This window comes from Prionailurus viverrinus, chromosome D1 (assembly GCF_022837055.1).
Source record: "Prionailurus viverrinus isolate Anna chromosome D1, UM_Priviv_1.0, whole genome shotgun sequence".
NCBI lineage: Eukaryota > Metazoa > Chordata > Mammalia > Carnivora > Felidae > Prionailurus > Prionailurus viverrinus.
In genome coordinates, this window is record NC_062570.1 from 57,274,671 (window position 1) to 57,284,454 (window position 9,784).

Genomic DNA, 9,784 nt, shown 5'->3' on the forward strand with positions numbered 1-9,784 from the left:
TAGTGTCACTAGTTATAATAGGGTGGAGAGCCAAGGCTGCCAGATTAGTGAGGAAATCCATTAATGGTGGGATTCACCGACTGGAAAGTAAGCAACAACCAGGGCACCTTCTGAGCAACTACCTGCCTCTGAACCTACTTTCCCAGTACTCAGAGCTTGCAACCATCTTCTCCAACCCTATTTCTAACAGGGAATAATGTATTTAAATGTATTTATGGATTTCCGGAGGAGACAAGATACCAGAACAGCATGGAAGTTTTTTTTATGTCTCGCATCCGTGAAATACAGCCAGATCAACACTAAACCATCTTGTACACCTAGAAAACTGATTTGAGGATGAACACAACAATCTGCACAACATGAACCACAAAATTAAGCAGGTACGCAGCGCGGACAGGTGAACTGGGGAGGAGAGAAGCCGCAAAGGGCAGGGAGCTGTTTTTGCTTGAGGACAGAGAAGATGAGGAAGGGGGTGGGGAGTATGAGAAAAGCACCCTCCCCCCAAAGCAGCTGGAGAGAAAGTGGAAAAGTGGAAACAGCCGCAGGGACTTAACTAAAAAAGGGAGAAAGGAGAGGGTTTAAATTTCATTAAGGCTCTATAAACAGGGGGAGCAGAGTCTGAAACTCCACAGCTCAATACCTGGTGGTGCTCTGGTGGGAAGGGCGAATCTCCAGGAGCAGAATAGCGTCCGGGAGGTCCACGGGCCACACAGAGAGAAGCAGTTCCATTGCTGGAAGGACATTTGGTAGAGACTGTGTGGCCGCCTGGTCGCAGCAGACCCCAGAGAACACCTACATTCACTGGTGCTGGAACAAGGTCGTTAAGGGTGAAACCTGGTACCAGATGTATGTTGTGATTTTCCATAATCCCTGAAATGCTGGTGCTATATGATCGTGTTAACTTTTTCTGGGGCAGGCTGGCACCCAGTTGCAGTCTCCGGGCATCGGCAGCAGCACAGTCCTGTGAATATTCCTGGGTGTGGCCAGCACTGGCCATTGCTCGGTGAGACCCTCTCCCAAAGGATCTGAGCGGGTCAAAGCCACAGTCCCTCAGAATTGAGGGGTCAGGAAATACAGCCGCATCTGAGATAAAACCCAGGAGAGAGGTGCCTCCTGGCAAACTGAAGGCTTGGTCACAGACAGTGTAAAAGCAGGGAGTGGACAGAAGCCAGAGACAAAGGACGGGTGTGCGATTGCTGGTTGGGGAGAGCACAGAGTTCCCACACTTGAGACTGAATAGCTGGGCGAAGCCATTTTCACTCCTCCCGCGCATGCGCATACCAACCTACAAGCACCATAACAATGCACCCAGTAAGGTAAGCAGTGCCATCTAGTGGAGAATGGAGCTGTTTAAACTAAGCCCCGCCCAACTGGGCCAAACTTACTTTTCAGGAACAACACAAATCTCGCCGCCTGCTTAGTTTATGGACTATAAAGTGCTTCATAGTTTGACCTCTAAGGGAAAACAATGTAGTTTCAATCGTATTTCAGTCTGTTCACTGGTACATCTATTCAAATTTTTCTTTTTCATGAATACAGAAAGAGAAAAAAATTATTTTTTTTCAGTTTTTATTAAAAATATTCTTCCTTATTATTTTCTACTATATTTTTTACTTTTTTTAATATTTTTCAAATTATATTTTACTTCCATCATTTCATTTCACTGTTATTCATTTTCTCAAATTTTCAAATGTTTTTTTTGTTTTTCTTTTTTATCCCTTTTTTTTCCTAATCTATTAAACTCTTTTCAAGAACCAGACCACAACACACCTAGGATCTATATTATTTATATGATTTTGTGTGTGTGTTGTTTTTAATTTTTTAATTTTTTTTTACCTTATCAATTCCTTTTCTTCAAAATGACGAAACGAAGGCATTCAATCCAAAAGAAAGAGCAGGAAGAAATGACAGCTAGGAACTTAATCAACACAGATACAAGCAAGATGTCTGAACCAGAATTTAGAATCGCGATAATAAGAATACTAGCTGGTGTCAAAAACAGATTAGAATCCTTCTCTGTGGAGATAAAAGAAGTAAACGCTAGTCAGGATGAAATAAAAAATGCAATAACTGAGCTGCAATCTCGAATGGATGCCACAGCAGCAAGGATACGAGGCAGAGCAGTGAATCAGCATTATAGAGGACAAACTTATGGAGAATGAAGCAGAAAAAAAGAGAGAGACTAAGACAAAAGACCACAATTTAAAAATTAGAGAAATCAGTGACTCATTAAAAAGGAACAACATAAAAATCATAGGTGTCCCAGAAGATGAAGAGAGAGAAAAGGGGTAGAAGGGTTATATGAGCAAATCATAGCAGCAAACTTTCCTAACCTGGGGAAAGACACAGACATCAAAACCCAGGAAGCACAGAGGACTCCCATTAGATTCAACAAAAACCGACCATCAACAAGGCATATCATAGTCAAGTTCACAAAATACTCAGGCGAGGAAAGAATCATGAAAGCAGCAAGGGGAAAAAAGCCCTTAACCTACAAGGGAAGACAGATCAGGTTTGCGCAGACCTATCCACAGAAACTTGGCAGGACAGAAAGGAGTGGCAGGATATATTCAATGTGCTGAACTGGAAAAATATGCAGCCAAGAATTCTTTATCCAGCCAGCAAGGATGTCATTCAAAATAGGAGAGATTAAAAGTTTCCCAAACAAAAATTAAAGAGGTTTATGACCACTAAACCAGCCCTGCAAAAAATTTTAAGGGGGACTCTCTGAGAGGAAAAAAGATAAAAAATAAAAAAAAAAAAAAAAAAAAAAAGATCAAAAGCAACACAGACTAGAAAGGACCAGAGAACACCACCAGAAACTCCAACTCTACAAGCAACATAATGGCAATAAATTCATATCTTTCAGTACTCACTCTAAACGTCAATGGACTAACAGCTCCAATCAAAAGACACAGGGTAACAGAATGGATAAGAAAACAAGATCCATCTATATGCTGTTTACAAGAGACCCACTTTAGACCTAAAGACACCTTCAAATTGAAATTAAGGGGACGGAGAACCATCTATTATGCTAATGGTCGACAAAAGAAAGGTGTAGTAGCCATACTTGTATCCTTGATACTTGTATCAGACAATCTAGACTTTAAAATAAAGACTGTAACAAGAGATGAAGAAGGGCATTATATCATAATTAAGGGGTCTATTCACCAAGAAGACCTAACAAGTGTAAATATTTACGTTCCAAATGCGGAAGCACCCAAATATACAAATCAATTAATCACAAACATAAAGAAACTCATTCATAATAATACCATAATAGCAGGGGACTTCAATACCCCCACTTACAGCAATGGACAGATCATCTAAACAGAAAATCAACAAAGAAACAATGGCTTTGAATGACACACTGGACTGGATGGACTTAACAGATTATTCAGAACATTTCATCCTAAAGCAGAGGAATATACATTCTTCTCCAGTACACATGGAAAGTTCTCCAGAATAGATCACATAATGGGACACAAATTAGCCCTCAACAAGTACAAAAAGACTGAGATCATACCGTGCATATTTTCAGACCACAATGCTATGAAACTTGAAATCAACCACAAGAAAAAAATGTGGAAAGGTAACAAATACTTGGAGACTGAAGAACATCCTACTAAAGAATGAATAGGCTGACCAAGCAGTTAAAGAGGAAATTAAAAACTACATGGAAGCTGATGAAAATAACACCACAGCCCAAAACCTCTGGGACACAGCAAAGGCAGTCCTAAGAGAGAAGTATATAGCAATCCATGCCTCCCTAAAGAAGAAGAAAGGTCTCAGATATACAACCTAAACTTACACCTTAAAGCTTGGAGCTGGAAAGTAAAGAGCTGGAAAAAGGACAGCAAGTAAAACCCAAAAGCAGAAGGCAGGAAATAATAAAGATTAGAGCAGAAATCAATGCTATCAGGGGGGAAAAAAAAGAGAGATCAATGAAACCAGAAGCTGGTTCTTTGAAAGAATTAACAAAATTGATAAACCCCTAGACAGTTTGATCAAAAATAAAAAGGAAAGGACCCAAATAAATAAAATCAAGAATGAAAGAGGAGAGATGACAACCAATACAGCAGAAATACAAATAAGAGGAGAATATTATGAGCAATTATACACCAATAAAATGGGCAATATGGAAGAAATGGACAAATTCCTAGAAACCTTTAAACTACCAAAACTGAAACAGGAAGAAATAGAAAATTTGAACAGACCCATAACCAGTAAAGAAATCGAATTAGTAATCAAAAATCTCCTAAAAAACAAGAGTCCAGGGCCAGATGGATTTCCAGGGATTCTACCAAACATTTAAAGAAGAGTTAACATCTATTCTCTTGAAGCTGTTCCAAAAAATAGAAATGCAAGGAAAACTTCCAAAGTCAGTCTATGAAGCCAGCATTACCTTGATTCCAAAACCAAAGACCCCACTAAAAAGGAGAACTACAGACCAATTTCCCTGATGAACATGGATGCAAAAATCCTCAACAAGATATTAGCCAACTGGATCCAACAGTACATTAAAAAAATTATTTACCACGACCAAGTGGGATTTATACCTGGGATGCAGGGCTGGTTCAATGTCCACAAAACAATCAATGTGATTCACCACATCAATAAAAGAAATGACAAGAACCACATGATCGACTCAACAGATGTAGAGAAAGCATCTGACAAAATACAGCATCGTTTCTTGATAAAAACCCGTAAGTAGGGATAGAAGGATCATACCTTGAGATCATAAAAGCCATATATGAAAGACCCAATGCTAATATCATCCTCAGTGGGGAAAAACTGAGAGCTTTCCCCCTAAGGTCAGGAACAAGACAGGGATGTCCATTCTTGCCACTGTTATTCAACATAGTATTGCAAGTCTTAGCCTCAGCAGACAACACAAAGGAATAAAAGGTATCCAAATCGGCCAGGAGGACGTCACACTTTCACTCTTCGCAGATGACATGATACCCTATATGGAAAATCCAAAAGATTCCAAAAAAAAAAAATTGCTAGAACTGATCCGTGAATTCAGCAAAGTGGCAGGATATAAAATCAATGCACAGAAATCAGTTGTATTCCTATACACCAACAAAGAAGCAACAGAAAGAGAAATCAAGGAATCGGTCCCATTGACAATTGCACCAAAAACCATAAAATACCTAGGAATAAATCTAACCAAAGAGGTGAAAAATCTATACACTGAAAATTATAGAAAGCTTATGAAAGAAATTGAAGACACAAAAAAATGCAAAAAGATTCCATGCTCCTGGATAGAAAGAACAAATATTGTTAAAATGTCAATACTACCCAAAGCAGTCTATATATTCAATGCAATCCCTATCAAAATAACACCAGCATTCTTCACAGAGCTGAAACAAACAATCCTAAAATTTGTATGGAATCAGAAAAGACCCCAAATAGCCAAAGCAATCTTGAAAAAGAAAACCAAAGTTGGAGCCATCACAATCCCAAACTTCAAGCTGTATTACAAAGTTGTAATTATCAAGACAGTATGGTACTGGCACAAGATCAGACACTCAGATCAATGGAATGGAATACAGAACCTAGGAATGGACCCACAAACGTATGGCCAACTAATCTTTGACAAACCAGGAAAGAATATCCAATGGAATAAAGACAGTCCCTTCAGGAAGTGGTGCTGGGAAAACTGGATAGCAACATGCAGAAAAATTAACCTGGACTACTTTCTTACACCATACACAAAAATAAACTCAAAATGGATGAAAGACCTAAATGTTAAGACAGGAAGCCATCAAAATCCTAGAGGAGAAAGCAGGCAAAAACCTCTTTGACCTTGGCCACAGCAACTTCTTACTCAACATGTCTCCCAAGGCAAGGAAAATAAAAGCAAAAATGAACTATTGGGACCTCATTAAAAAAAAAAAAAAAAAGCTTCTGCACAGTGAAGGAAACAATCAGCAAAACAAAAAGGCAACCGACAGAATGGGAGAAGATATTTGCAAATGACATATCAGATAAAGGGTTAGTATCCAAAATCCATAAAGAACTTATCGAACTCAACACCCAAAAAAACAAATAATCCAGTGAAGAAATGGGCAGCAGACATGAATAGACGCTTCTCCAAAGACATCCAGATGGCCAGCCGACACATGAAAAAATGCTCAACATCACTCACCACCAGGGAAATACAAATCAAAACCACAATGAGATACCACCTCACACCTACCAGAATGGCTAACATTAACTACTAAGGCAACAACAGATGTTGGCGAGGATGCGGAGAAAGAGGATCTCTTTTGTGCTGCTGGTGGGAATGCAAACTGGTGCAGTCACTCTGGAAAACAGTATGGGGGTTCCTCAAAAAATTAAAAATAGAACTACCCTACGACCCAGCAATTGCACTAGTAGGTATTTATCCAAGAGATACAGGTATGCTGTTTCAAAGGGGCACATGCACTCCAATGTTTACGGCAGCACTATCAACAACAGCCAAAGTATGGAAAGAACCCAAATGTCCATCGATGGATGAATGATAAAGGTGATGTGGTATATATATATATATATATATATATATATATATATATATATGTATATACACACACACAATGGAGTATTACTCGACAATCAAAAAGAATGAAATCTTGCCATTTGCAACTACGTGGATGGAACTACAGGGTATTTTGCTAAAGCAAAATTAGAGAAAGACAAATATCGTATGACTTCACTCATTATCAGGACTTTAAGATACAAAACAGATGAACATAAGGGAAGGGGAAGCAAAACTAGTATAAAAACAGGGAGGGTGACAAAACATAAGAGACTCTTAAATATAGAGAACAAACAGAGGGTTGCTGGAGGGGTTGTGGGTATACATTTCCAGCTATAAAAGGGGTATAAAAGAGGTATACATTTCCAGCTATAAAATAAGTCACAGGATGTAAAGTACAGCACAGGGAATATAGTTAATATTATAATAACATTGTATGGGTTCAGATGGTGAGCATTGAGCATTTCAGAATGTATGGAAGCATCGAATTACTATGTCATACACCTGAAACATAATATTGTATGTCAACCATACTTCAATTTAAAAATAAATAAATAAATTGGGGGAAAAAATAAATGTATTTATGCATTTCAAGCTCTCATTCTGAATCAGGGGCCATAGATAACACCAGACTGTGAAAAAGATCCAGGGCACAAAAAAAGGTTATGAATCCTTGCAATTATTCTTAAAGTAGTTGTCGATATCAGAAGTCATCTGAGTTGAGCACATGTACCTTTGGGCTGGGTTGTTAAGAATATTCTATTTCATGAGGCTGTCAGCAGCAACAGGATGGATAAGCTCTACAAAGAATATTGTGATTTAGCAGTATTCTCAGATGGTTTCCCTCAGGGAGACAAAGTTTGGGCTAGGGAGAGGAGTGTCTAGCCAGGGGTAAACAGTTGTTGAGAGAAAGGGCTCTCAACTTAGGAGGAACCTGGACCCCAAAAAATACCACTGGTGTGTATTCAAAGGAACTCTGCATTTTCTGCCATTCTATCAGGTTGTTCCGAAGCAAAAAGACTGTTTCTAAAACAAAGATATGTAAAAGCATCAAACATTAAATACATGTTACCAGTTGAAATTTGCAAATAACATTAGATACCTTTCCCCATTCTCCTCACAGTCTTCTATATTTTGGAAGATGCAAGTCCATCCTAGGTGGGTGTGGGGAGTTGACAGCCAGGAGGAAAATGTGATGGGGGTCAGAGTTTCCCAGTGGGAGGGGTGCTGCAGACCTACTCAAGAGGGAGAAGAGCAGCCAAGTGGCACTCAAAATGGGCTGGGGTGACCACTGGCTGCTGTAGGTGCTGAAAGCTGGCGAGAGGTGCTCTGCAGCCCCACAAACGCACGCTGAGGCTTGAGCCTGTTCAAGCGATGGAAACTGTCATAAAATACCACAAGTGGGGCAGGGGGTGGGAAGAGGGGCTGACCAAGTGCAACACATGGCCGGGCTGCTAACCCACTTCTTTATTTAGAAAATCATACTGCCTCAAATGGTTTCTGGAGTCAGGGAAAAAAATCCTTAAGAGATCCATGCAGCTTATGAAATCTCAAAGTGGGGTTTATGGACAGATTGAAGGGATTACAGGACTTGTATCTTCATATTCCTAAGAAGTGTTTTCTATGTGGGGCATGTCCGGGGGTAAGGAGCCTAAATCATCTCAAAAGATACTTTTGATCTTTTGATCCAAAACTTCTTTGACAGGGTCAGATACTTCTGAAAGAAGAAACGAGATTTGTTGGAGGTCACAAGTTAGAATAAAGTTGGAAAACCACCCAGGTTTCTGGTCTCTCTCAACTTGAGGACCTACTTTCCCTCCCCCCCTCTCCCCTAAACTCACTCCTCCCTTGGAATAGTGAAAAACTAGAAACAAACATATCTTCTAATAGGGAAATAGTTACAATGTTTATACTCTGGTAGATTATGCAACTATTAAAAATGAGTCTGACCTGGGGTGGCTGGCTGGCTCAAGTGGTAGAACATAGGATTGGTCTTGGGGTCTTGAGTTCAAGCCCCACGTTGGGTTTACTTACAAAAATAAAAATAAAAATTTTAAATAACAAAAAAAAATGAGTTTGATCGATACATACTGACAGGGAAAGTGCCTAAGAAATATTAAGTTAAAAAAAAAACAAAAACAAACCCAAGCTACAGGTGGGGGAAGAGAGCAGGAAAAAACAAAAACTGTAGAACATATTTCAACATAATTCAGTTTTTGTAAAAAACAAAACAAAACAGGGGCGCCTGGGTGGCGCAGTCGGTTAAGCGTCCGACTTCAGCCAGGTCACGATCTCGCGGTCCCTGAGTTCGAGCCCCGCGTCGGGCTCTGGGCTGATGGCTCGGAGCCTGGAGCCTGTTTCCGATTCTGTGTCTCCCTCTCTCTCTGCCCCTCCCCCGTTCATGCTCTGTCTCTCTCTGTCCCCAAAATAAATAAAACGTTGAGAAAAAAAAAAAAATTTAAAATAAAAACAAAACAAAACAAAACAAAACAAAACAAAGCAAGACACGGGTCTGTGATGAAAACAAAAAGGTACACCTGGTATGAGAACTCAAAGGAGTCACTGTGGAGAGGGTTATTCCCTAGGCCCACAAGCCCTGGGACCCTTGTGTCTAACAATAATTCCTTCATTGTAAAAATACAATTATCTAATTATGCACTTTCAAAAGCTCCATAGCTGACAGAATAGGACTATCACCTTAAAAAGAAAGTTAAAAAAAAAAAAAAAAAGAAGAAGAAAAAAGGAAACTAGAACCTCAGAGAATTACATGACTTACCCAAGGTTTATAAGAGTAAAGAGTATAGAATCCAAGGCTTCAGCTCCCTGTTCAGTGATGTTCCATATTCCCCTCACTGTGTGGCACTATATAGATAGGGCAACATTCCCATAGGAAAATGTGATAAGCGTTAATTTCTTATAAACTGAATATAGTTTTAGGTACTAGGCTCAGCTGGAACTGTACTTTCGTGAGCCAGAGGGACAATATTCCTACAGGTCAAAGGAGTTGGGCAAGTGCTCAGTCTTTTTCCAACTATAGTGGGAAAATACTGGAAAAGATGCCAACTCACAACTCTGGAGCCACACAAACCAGGTTTAAATCCTAGTTCTAATACTAGCTGTGTGACAATTATTCAACTTTTGTGCCTCAGTTTTCTCATCTATAAAATGGGGATAGTAACAGTCCCTACTTCTTGGGACTGCTGCGAGCATTGATGAGTTAATACACGTCAAGTACTTGGAACACTGGCTGGGCACAAA